Here is a 12094-nt window from a genome sequence, read left to right on the forward strand (position 1 = left end):
CTGGGGCTAACTAAATGAAGCAGAAAAAAGAGGGTTACATCCTTTATAAACTGGAAACAATCATGCTGATGCATGTGTCCCAACGTTAATAAATAAATAACTAGACTCTTCCTGTAACAAATTTTACGACAAAGTCCTCTCGTACCGCCCTGGGATTCTCGGCTTCTCGAGCTCGAGTGTCTAAATAGACATGGTTCCACGTTGTCCTCGTGACGCCACGCTGCACTTAACACGAGCTGGTTTCTTGCATCAGTACAAAACGGTCAGCTTTGCTTGCGCGCACTTGAATGTTTTCGAATTCATCGGCGATGCCAATGATGGTTGCGCTCTTTAAGAGATCGCCCGACTGATGTACGGCGTAGTTTACTTGAAGGAGGCATTCGCAATTCATTCCTATAGAACACGCCACGTGCGAAACTTTCCTTGCTCTATGCGCAAGACGAGATCGTTTTTTAATATTCTTAAACGGATTCTTACTCCGCAGAAAAACTGACATTCCAAGACATACCGAATCGAAAAAATATTGCGGACGGATGGCCGACAAAGCGGCAAAAGGCCAAAGACCAGCAACCAGCCGAACGACTGCACGGAGTGAGGCCGAGTTTCTCGTAAAAGCTCCAGGTAACAAACGAGTTTTAAAAAAGATCGCATAAATTTCCCTCTTCGTGGTATGCAAAAAAGGATCTTTGGGATATACAATTAGCGTGAATGTCAAGTACCCCAACATCTAGACGAGTGCTGCTGAATAAAAGTGGAATAAGCGAAGGCGTTGTGGCTTCCACCCCGAACAGTGTCTTACAGGCTTTTACTGAAGCCAAAATAAACGATTTCATGTTAAATTGCCACAGTATGAAGTAGCGACACCCGAAGTGGTTCTTGTAATAATGTCCTTTTTCAATTGCGATGCAAAGCGTGTCTTCATGCTGCAGCACAGCAAGCAACATTTAGAAAGCGACGCAAAGGAAAAAAAAAGATAATTGAGGGCTAGTGAGCTTATTGCGATTTTCGGCAGAATACTTGCACCGGAGACATGGGTAGATGCCTGTATGAATCATTTGAGCGCACTAATTTCGGAAATAACTATTTGGGTAGCAGACAAGTATGTTACCTCAAATATGTCTCTCGGGCTGACCATACGAACGCGGGCATATGCCGAGTCATTGTGACTGAAAGAAGAAGATGGCGCAGAGGCACAGAAGGCTCATAACAATCAGTGCACGCGCTTAGCAATTGGACGCTCATGTTTTTGAAGTCACTGCATTGAAAACAGCTCTCCGGTAACTTGCAATTTAAAGTTTCATACAAAAATTCTAACTTGCTAAACAAACAAGCTACGTAGGGAGAGCCCCGACCATCAAAATCTATATGCAAAAGAAGGTTTGCTAAACAAACACAGTCTTAGCTCCATCCTTGTAGTCTTTCCTTCAAAAAAATCTACTCTGTCTGCAACACGTATTGACGGGACATTAGTACAATTAAATTGCCCTTCGTTCCGGATAAGAAATACATGACAAAGGAAAGTTCGTGTGATCGGCCCATCTCCCGGGCATTGCTGTTGGTGTAAGTAATGAATAAGGCTCTTATCTCACTGCATTGCCACGTTAAAGAGAGAGGAAAGAAACGTTTCAGTAGCCATGTGTTTCGCTGAAATATTAGGGCCTCTTTTTATTTGGCCCACACTGCTTTTCCTATTATAGTGGCATATTCTTTTCACGACAGAGAATTCCACATAAACGTATTGCTTTGTAAACGTAGGAACTTGACAACTTGGGCGGTTGTACGCGTCTTTCAGCTATTTAGCTAGTAGTGAAATGCTTTGGCAAATAGCCAAAATATCCTACAGTGACTAAGGAGCATGGCCGACAGTACGGAGCTGCAAATTAATCAGATGCGGTTGCCCTTAAAGAAACGATGTTTCAGATGGCCCTCTTAATCTACTCTGCCGCCCAAAGCGCACTGCTCTAAGGAACACGTTAATGGCAGTGGCGCTATCAGGTACCCTTCCGCGTTATTTCACTAACTTCACTGTTCGAGTTTGGGAATACTAGGAACTACAGTGCACAGTGTTTCTATACAAACATGTACGCTAATTTTACACGTCACACAATACAATTGACGCAAAAATCTCACTTTGCGCATTATTTTCTTTTCAACGCGAGTAAAAAACGCGCTAAACTTGGCAGTTTTCTGTAAGATAACCGAAAAATAGCAAACGCCGCCAGGTGTTTTAAACCCCACATCTTCCTCCCCTGGCATTCTGAAATCGCGCCGTTTATCGCCTTGGAAACAAAGTCGTCCAATCAAATAAAATATACCATACACATAAAGAAACACAAAATAAATAAATTGAGCAGGTGTCTCCACACAAAAATATTTTCTCCCCACTTTTCCTTGCACATTCGACCTGTTCATACCGCAGTTGAAGAAGCTTTAATTAAACGTATAGGTATTGTTTCGTTTTCTTCTGACATGGCGGTTATACCTTGTCGTAACGCTTACAATTTTAGAACTCTCAATTACTGAAAAAATCCAATCGCCCGTTTTAATAGAAGCATGCTTAAGACGCCAAGCTTCCTTCTACGCGACGTCCGTCAAAGACCAAAATACACACTGCTTCGACCGTGCTGTGATGTCGCATTGAGACAGACGTTGACTCTATAAACCCAGGAACAAATCTGGGGTTGCGATCACGAGAATGGTCGTAAAAGAATGTACGTTCTTGAAGCGTTTCGTGTTTCATCCTCATCATCACGGTCGCCATGTCTCGGTGTATAAACATATTGTGTAAAGCAGGCATTCATGCAGTGCGTTTTGGAATTACGATCTACAGCGCAAGGGAGGCAATGAAAGCTTTACTGCGAAAAATGAATGATCAAGTGTTGTGCGTTTTTTTGAAAGATTAGCCTTTTACGAACTAAGCCATTGTCAAATGTTCGGTCTGTCTGCCAATCTGTCGGTCTGTTTGTATGCCTGTGTCTCACCCTTCCTGTCTTCATGACTGTCTGTGGGCGAAGTCTGCCAGAAATTTTATTGGTGCGTGTGCTCACTGGTTTGCAATTAACTTGCTGTCTACACCCCATTTGCTACCAACCGGTGACTGTGACCCACATACGTCTGTCCCCTACTGTCGAACAACGACTGGCGTACTCGATGGCTTCCATTGATCTCATTTCTGGAGACGAACGACAGCACGGGGAGAAAGAAGTGAGTGGAAAGAACGCTGCGAAAAGAATGGAGGGGGAGCGTAGGTGGAGCGAGAACAGAACGAATGGAGGAGGAAGGAGGGAAGGGTAAGACGCTGGTAAGGTATTACCCGCCGACGCTACACAGGTGATGAGACGCGGCGTAGTGGAAGGCTCTGGATTTATTTTGACCACATTGGGATCTTCAATGTGAGCTGAAATCTCGGAATACGTGGGTGTTTTCGCTTCTCGCCTATACCAGAAAGAGGGGTGAGATAAGGTGTCAAGTAAAATGTGGAGGAGGTTCTCAGGTGAAGAGTAGCAGCCGGTAGGAGACAGGGTGCCGGAAGAAGAACAGATTAGGACGTGAAACGTCAGGAAGAAGATTAGAACGAAAGGAGGCGAGAATAGTAATGATTGTGCAGGTAAGGAAACTGTTAGACGAACAAGCGGAGGAAACACTATACTGTTCCGACTTTAGTTTCACAGGAGGAAGCACAGGCACACTAAATTTTAGTTTTTGAGGCAGCGGAACATCTTACTTCTCTTGCGAGGGAACACAAAACCGTTGCTCCTTTCTTTTATTCAAAGTAATCGCTAATGTATTCGGGCTCTTTTTTTCTGGAGCACGTCCACCAATGCTAAAACCTCTGGAGTGGTTGCAGTTACACACGAGGAATTACCTAATAATTGCCTTGGTTTTTCGGCGAGTGGGCTTAGTTGTGATGAGTAAAACAGAATTTTTCAGTTGGGTTTGACGTACCCACGTTAAAGTTTCATGCCTAATTAACGTGTGGAACTTCAAGAGTGTTAGTACTGATGTCTTTTCACGCCCCGGCTGCGGCATTGTATTAACACTTTCAGATCACGCCGCTCATAAACATGGCATTCGTTCTTCTGTTGTCCGTGGTGACTACTGCCGGTTCCGTTCAACCAACTACCAAACGACCCCAAATTGTGTTCATTCTTGCTGGCGACCTGGTGAGTGATGCAGCACTATTACTTGCTGTTTTTATTCACTACCAACTCGACTTTACTGCCGGCAAGCTCCATGCTAGCGTAAGGCACAATCTCCCTATGACAAAATGCACAGTCATCACCCGACAATATCGGCGATTAACTCGTAAGGTATACCCCGCTATCCACTGCGATTCACGGGAAATCGCAAAGGCACGACATGAATGATCGGGGCCATTTTCATCCCGTGCACGTAGGAGAGGAACGGCGCTACCGCGAAACAATTCCCCCACTACGTGTTAGAGGCACGAGCACTTTGCCCGAACATTAAGCAATACCCGAACATTAAGCAATAGTGGCGTACCCCGCTCATAAGTTTACAAATAACTCATATTTACCACGATTGGTTTGCTTTTACTTTGTACCAGACAACCGGATAAGCTCTATTGCCACTACTTTGTATAATCGAAGGGATAAAGCCACGAACCCGTCACGTCCGCTTTGCATTATCTACAAATTCACAGACAGGCGAACATCGGGTCGCGGTCGCATCGTTCAAAGCAACCATATATTTCCCGCAACCCACAACAGCGCCTCCATGGTTCGCGACCTTGCAGCACGCATTTATTTACTCGATAATCATAAACCTATTTCCTACGTCGTTGGCACCTACTATACTCTATGCGCTAAAGAAAACACTCGTGCGAGGGGTGGAATCGCAATTTTCGGGCACAGTCGGTTCCGGAATGTTCTCTGTGTTATACACAGCGCGCAACACTGCCAAAGCTGGATAAAGTAATACGGCTCTTCTTGGGAAGGGAAGAGAATGCAGGGCTACTCAAAGCAATTAAACTCTAATTACTGTAAACTTTATGATTACACATAATTTTGTTGCGGTTATCTCAACGGAGTGTGTTTATAAACATTCACTGCTGCAATATTCATTAGTATTTTGCTTTCAGTACCTCTTACAACAGGAGCTCAGATATGGTACCACGTTTCCATGCGGAGTGTGTCCAGTGAGGGGGCAAACACTCCGGTAGTTTGAACTTACTCCTGAAGTTTGTACCGAATACCTCCTGTTTTTTCTTCAGCCAGGAGGGAGGATTGTTTTGCCTGCACGTATTTTATTTTCATGCCTTATAAAAATATTTAAAAAAAAAGATCCCAGGTTGTGGTCCCAACGTCGCCTTTTGAACTGGTTCTATTCCCCGGCGCACGCCTCATACAACAGAGCAACGACGCGAGGTGAAGGAATACCATTAGCTCTTTTTACGTTGCTGCGGACTAATTTCTCAGGTGCTGGGAATTTGTACGCTATGTGTGAAACGGAGTAGAGTCGAGGATAATCCCCCACTGTTGATTTTGGAAGTAAACACAGAGAGCAGACTCCCCCGAGGAATTATCGAAGCCGCAGAAATTTTTAGATTTGGTGATGACTGCATCAGCGTTCCGTCCGTTTCACTGCCAGGAAAATAACTGCAATGTCTATCGGCTTGTGGCGAACTGGCGTAAAGTGGCTTTGTGTTTTTTAGTGGCAATGTATAGTTTTAAGGCTATCTTATAGGCTCCATGATATGTCCCTTGTTGTATTCAACCACCAGGTTATATAAACACCAGGTTATCGTATATAAGTGGTGCTGTTTCAAAATAAAATTTCAGTTATTAATAGCGCTTCGTTTTGTCGTTGTTGTTGTTGTCTTCTCTGTCCTCGTGTAAATTGGCGCTGCATTCGAATGCAATGTATTACCAGCTCGCCCAAGCTTCCGCTCTTGCAGGTTAAGCCTGTTCTTTTAATTTATCGTGGTTGAGAAGGCTTCGTATTAGCCTACAAAACTTTTACAAAGAGTGTGGCATAAAAGATATAAGCTATTGAAAGCAACCAGGCGGGCGTAAAACCATGCGGCCGTACAAACGAAGAAAGTGCAACGGTGCGCTGCGGCCAGCGACAATCTTTTCTGCAGGCATTAGCGCTCCCGCACACTTGGCGAGAGCGAACAGCGATGCATTCACGCGCCTGCACATCAGTCTTTTCTACCACAAAATAACCGTCTCACCAAAAGTATAGCAAACCGAAATCAGGTTTGTATTCAATCTGTACACTATGAGCGCCTCCACAACACAAGTTTCCACAGGTAAGTTTCCAATGAAGAAGATTCCGAAGACTTATCCTATCCCTTGCTTTTCGACTGGGACCACGTGCCTACTTCTGCCATAAAAAAAATAGTGTTGCCTACCATGAACTAACGAGCTTCAAAGATGTATATATGTAAATAGAGTTTACATAGTGTCAGAGGACGAAAAAAAGCTCTAGTGCTGTAAATTACCGCTAATAAGCATGAGGCAGCCGTCATCGCAGTGGAATTATTCAGCTGCTGAAAAAACATGGGAACCTTTTTTCAGGACAGTTTTATAAGGCCTCTATCAGTCACCGGACTGAATTTAACTTTCTAGAGAGAAGGACGGGTTGATACCCCAGTTTTTCAGATTAAGTTCATTTGGGCGGGACCGTTCGGGACTCGGCGTTGTTTATCAAAAAAATGATGCGCTTCACAACCTCTTATAATATAACGATATTCATGCATTAACCGTGCATAAAACGGTATTTCCGAATAATATGATGTTCTTTTTTTACAGTAAGCATGGCAAAGATCGCTGTGAGACGACATTTGCCTTGGGCAAAGCAACAATCTATGACTTAATCTTTGTTTTAAGGTTTTCTTTTTAGTTAACGCTATACGTAACCGTTTTTGAATTGATCTCTATTTTGCTCAAAGTGTTCACCTAAACCACGACGACAGAATAAGCTAGAACCACGCTCATTAGTCGGTAAGACGGGAGCTACTGCTGACAACGAAATACAATTTTTTATTCTAATATTTTGGGTGATAATCAGTTAACATGACCCAGCCACTTCAAGTATCTGAATCAATTTGGTTTCGGTCAATTTGTTCACAGCCTTTTCGTTTGGTGCTTGTTGGGTTTAATTGAGACCCACAGAAGAACTTTGGTAGAAATTTAACTAAATCTTTGCGTCTCTACTCAGTAGGCATCGCGTTTTGTTACCAGCATACTAAGGTTATTATAACGATTTTTAGTTCTTCTAAGGTATGCAGCACCACCGATTAAATCCCATGGAACCGGCTGGATTGCCACAGCACTTAAAGATTCTTACGGAACATTTGAAAAACTTGGGATAGGAAACTCACCTTGTCGGAAAGGTATGTGTATAAAAAAAGTAAAACAGTAATTTTTTGAGAAAATCCTACGGAATACAAAAGAATCCCGCGTCCAGTAATCCTCAGTAGACATTGATACTGTGTCCTGGGTATATAAAAATGTATCATACCTAAAGGTTTGTTGATGCACGGCACATTTTCATGTTTTTGCACAGCTCTTCGAGTTGACACAACTTCGCCTCCCACTTCTCAACAATTTTATATGGACGAAGGACATAACTATAGGTTAAATGAAATCCCCCGTTTTAATATTTATTACGTATATCTTCTGTGGTGCTTATTTTGGTAACGCTCAGGTTACGTTTTAGTAACGACAAAAGTTGAAACGTTGGTCATGTTCCTATACACGAGACAATTAAAAAAAAACATGCGAGCGCTCGCACGCATTACGTGCACGAATTTTTCAGAAAATACCCCTAAATGTTTTACAGAGCCGTTGGCATGTACGCTCGTTGCTACACTTTTCTAGGCCAAGTCGGAAAAGCGCACGCCTGAAAATATCCAATGTATAGGCTTACGTTCTGAGCAAATCTTAAACCTGTTACTCCGGAAAGCTAGATACAAAACCTTTTTTTTTCGTACTGCCATCAAATATTCTAAAACATACAAAGGAAAGGCTCAATCTTTGAATTCTTTCTAGTCGGAAAGGTTTAGGACTTGCGTAGAAAATTTTTACAGACGGTGTACGATTCCATTTTCCAACTCGGCGACACAAAGCAACAGGTGTTGGGAAAGCATCATGGCTAGCCTGCCGCGAGAATATTTGTATCATTTCTTGGGTATTGTGCTCTGTCATCGAATGTTTACTTATTTTTCTAGTTTACCTATCCTTTTGTTTACTTTTTATGTTAGTTTTCTTTATTAGGGTACTTTTTGCGTTTTGGTACAGTCGGGGCATACAAACGCCGTGTTTAGATTATCTACCTCCCGAACTTCAGAACCTTTATGAGTGGACTACACCGATACAAGCCGCCAATACACTGTAGACGTTTCCTTCTCTGATGCAGCTGCCACGCTCCACAGTCGTTGAACTCCGAAGTTAACCTACAAACTTTCACCATTCCCTTCTTTCCTAGCCCCACGCAGAAAGATGTGTGCACCTTCTCTAATGAAGTTCTGTTATGTTGTGTTGCCCAATTGTATTTATTTATTATTTATTTATTTATTTATTTTTTATTCATTCATTTATTCTTTTTTTCGTTTAAACTTTTACGTATTCATTTATTTTCAGCTTGCGCTGCGAGACAGCTCGAAGAATTGCGCAAACACAAATGCCGTGTTCAACTACAAAGAAATGATAGAATGCAGAATAAATACACGGGACATGTAAATGTAGCCTCTCTACTCGCGTGTACTTCCGTGTTTACGACCTTGTTCTAGTGCACCTGACCACTAGGTCGCATTACCTGTGCTAATGCCAGTTATTTCTCGATATAAAAAAGTCATTCAGTAATGCAATAATTGCGGAGGTTAAGTTCCGACATCGCTCCACCAGCTGTTTTTTGAAATCCATAAGTGTGATTAGTGCAGCAAAATGGAGTGGCTGTAATTTTCGTTCCGGAGGGAGAGGAATTTCGCGCCGCCGTATGTTCTCTCCTGTTGCCAGCTTTTTGAAAGGCTGAATCAGGGAGGTGACAAAGCGTGTGCATGGTGCGAGTGAATATCACTTCTGTATTAAGCCACAGACTCAGTTCAAATCTGGGAAATACGGATTACGACCGAGAGTGGAAGGCGTATCGAAATTGTGTTCTGTCATTCTGTTGCATTCCGTTTAACACTTTTGCGGAAGTCGGGATTTTTTCAAATGTAAATGCAACATTCTTGTTGTTGCTTGAAGTGAATGGCATCTGGAGGTAACTTATAAAATTCCTGCATCGAATAAGGCGATTGCGGCAACAAAAGCTGCATTTTTATTATTAACCATGCTCTTACCCTTTCCGCGTATAAGCATAAGACAAGTAGACCGTGAACTCCTTTCGTCAGTCATACGTACCTAGGACTCCGTAGAGATAAGTTAAACCACCATTAAAATATAAAATGAAAACCCGGTATATTCCTTTCTGATCAAGATTTCACGTGAATTCCCGGAGACAGACTTCTTGCTAACTGCATGTTTGAGAGCAATTTTTACTCTGCTTTTGTTTATCATTTGTTTCTAAGATAATATAAACTAAAACCTCGTTATAACGAAGTTATAATGACGTTATTTTTTGTTATACTTAATATTTCTGGACATTTATTATTTGTGTATATCAATTTTAGTAGCTACGCAGACTACTATGAAGCAACTAATAATCGAAACACGCACGTGTAAACTATCCACATGTTCATACACCACAAAGGTCACCTTGTTCGTAAGGCGCAAGACACGACCAGCGGACTTTCCCTGTTTGAAAACAACTACCAAATAGCAGTCGATCTACGGCAGGGACGCTTTGGAAGGAACGACATAGCGATCATTTATCACCTGAATCGCCTCATTCCGCCCCCAGATGTTGCATAACCTTATGATGTTGAGTCACCGCGACTTCTGAACAACGAAGTTGTCATACCTGTTAGAAGCCTTGAAGCACTGGGAAGGAAAAAAGAACGGCACATCAATCTGTTAAGAGTGGCTGTAGAAAAACGGCTGCCGTATAAGCTCGTCGTTCGATACTGTCAGCTGATGCCTGGAGATGATGAAAATGCTAACACATTTTCAGCGCTTCTGGTTCTCCCGAGGAATGAGGTTCGTGGCAGGAAAAAAAGCACTAGAAATTGCATCAGACGAGCTGACTTGTCACAAAAAGCCCCACGATACCGTGCAGAGCCAGTAATTATCACCACCAGCAGCAGCCATTACCATTGCTTCCTGAAGAACGATGCTCAATCTACGAACTTTCGGTGAAATGTTTTCGTAAGGGCAAACCCTTCGACTTGTTGAGGTGCTGACGAGCTGGCATACCAAGGCCGTATTTGTCGATGTCCTCGAGTTACCCACCCTATGCAGTGGGGCCCCGTTTACAGTTTCTACTTCTTGCGTAAGCGATGAAGTAGGTGCCCTTAGCCTCGCCGCCGATGTTCACGGGTCAACAGCGACATAAACGTACTTACAGGAGCTTACAACTACAGGAAAGGCACAACTTGCAATGTCTGATGGCCAAAAAACGGCTTAGCCTACGTTGAAAGGTCTTTTTGGAGGAAAACCCGGAGCTTACTGAAAAGCATCCAGGAAGGGCTTACCGCAACATCTGAAGACATGCCTGAAAACTTGACCGCGCTTGGTAGGCTACACTACAATGAAATGACAACAGGCAACCAAACGTTGTCTTGTACTGCAAGCCCCGACGCTTGCTACGAGGCAGGAAAGAATAACATAAGGACAGTATACAGAAGGCAACGCAACGTCTAGCAACACCGTCTTTTTAAGCAGATGAAGAGGCAAGTGTTCCTCGACTACCGCCGAAGCAAGGAGCAGCAATAGACAACGCCTAGCACTGTTCTGCCCTACCACTGTTCTGCCCTGTGACAAGCTCACGCCGACCGGCCACTCGGTAATCTTATCGGCCCACAATAGAGCTTGATTATTTTTCCACAGCTTTGTCTATGAAAATTCCGTATAACCACAACAAGCGGGCTCAAGCGGCTGCCCCTAAAATGTTCTACAAGTTCGCCCAGCTGCAGCATAAACTCGAGACAAAGCCCTCTTTGTGAGCAAAGCAGACAGGTCGTGCTCCCGAGGGCAGTCGTTTGCTTGCCAAAGCGTTAAGAGGAACAACACAGGCTACCCTTTAAATATAAAGCCCTGCCAGTAGATAACGACTGACTGTTAATGCGGAGTCTTTCAAAAACACTGATGAGACAGCAACGTATACTTGTCACCTTGTCACACTGCTGCACTTGAATTGTGTTGACTTGCCCTCGTCAGGCAGATGGTCGTGTCCTGCACACTTAGCACACTTTTGTTTAACTTGGCACCCATTGGTTTTATGCCCATACCGTTGGCACTTAAGCAACGGCGCGGGTTGGGTATATACACTACGGTCTTGCAGTGAATAAAGCCAGCGTTGATGGACTCTGGCAACGTGCAACGATAAAAGGTTAATATGATATGCCTTGTCTTTATTTCCTTTCCGTTACGTCTCGTGATGCGTCGAACAGCGGTTACCCCCTGCTCGCGCAAACCTTCAAGGAGGTCCGAGTCCGTTTAATTTATCAGTTTTGCTTCAGAAATGACACCTTGGCAGCTGTTGAGGGTGCGGTGGGGAGTTACAGTGATATCAAAATCGGCTAACTTCGTTTGCTTCAGGAGCGTGTTCGATTGCTCCGTGTTGTCCACTTCGATAACGAGGTCTCCAGAGTTTAGTTTTTTGCCTACGAGACTTTCAATTAACTTTGATACTAAGAACACAGACCTGCTGGTAATCGGCGTTGCCTTATCAGCTGCCTGCATTATCCGAAAGCGTGGAAAGTTGTGGCGATTGGTAAAAAGCAGGTTTGAAATAGGCTTGAAAATTGCTTCGGTGCGGGCACTTTTTGGGGCCCGTTCATTTGAAGAGTGGGGTTTTGAAAATACCATGCGCCATAGTATAAACCATGGAACGGTGGTTCATTCTTCATTGACCTTACCCTGGTAGTCTATGATGTCCCGGAGCCGCCTGCCTGGTAGAACGACAGGGAGCCATTCGGCCGGAGCTTGGCCAGGGCTCCGACGGCCGCCTTTTGCGGATTCTACCC

This window comes from Haemaphysalis longicornis, unplaced genomic scaffold (assembly GCF_048455015.1).
Source record: "Haemaphysalis longicornis isolate Haplotype H1 unplaced genomic scaffold, Haemaphysalis longicornis Haplotype H1 scaffold_6, whole genome shotgun sequence".
In the NCBI taxonomy this organism is placed as follows: domain Eukaryota; kingdom Metazoa; phylum Arthropoda; class Arachnida; order Ixodida; family Ixodidae; genus Haemaphysalis; species Haemaphysalis longicornis.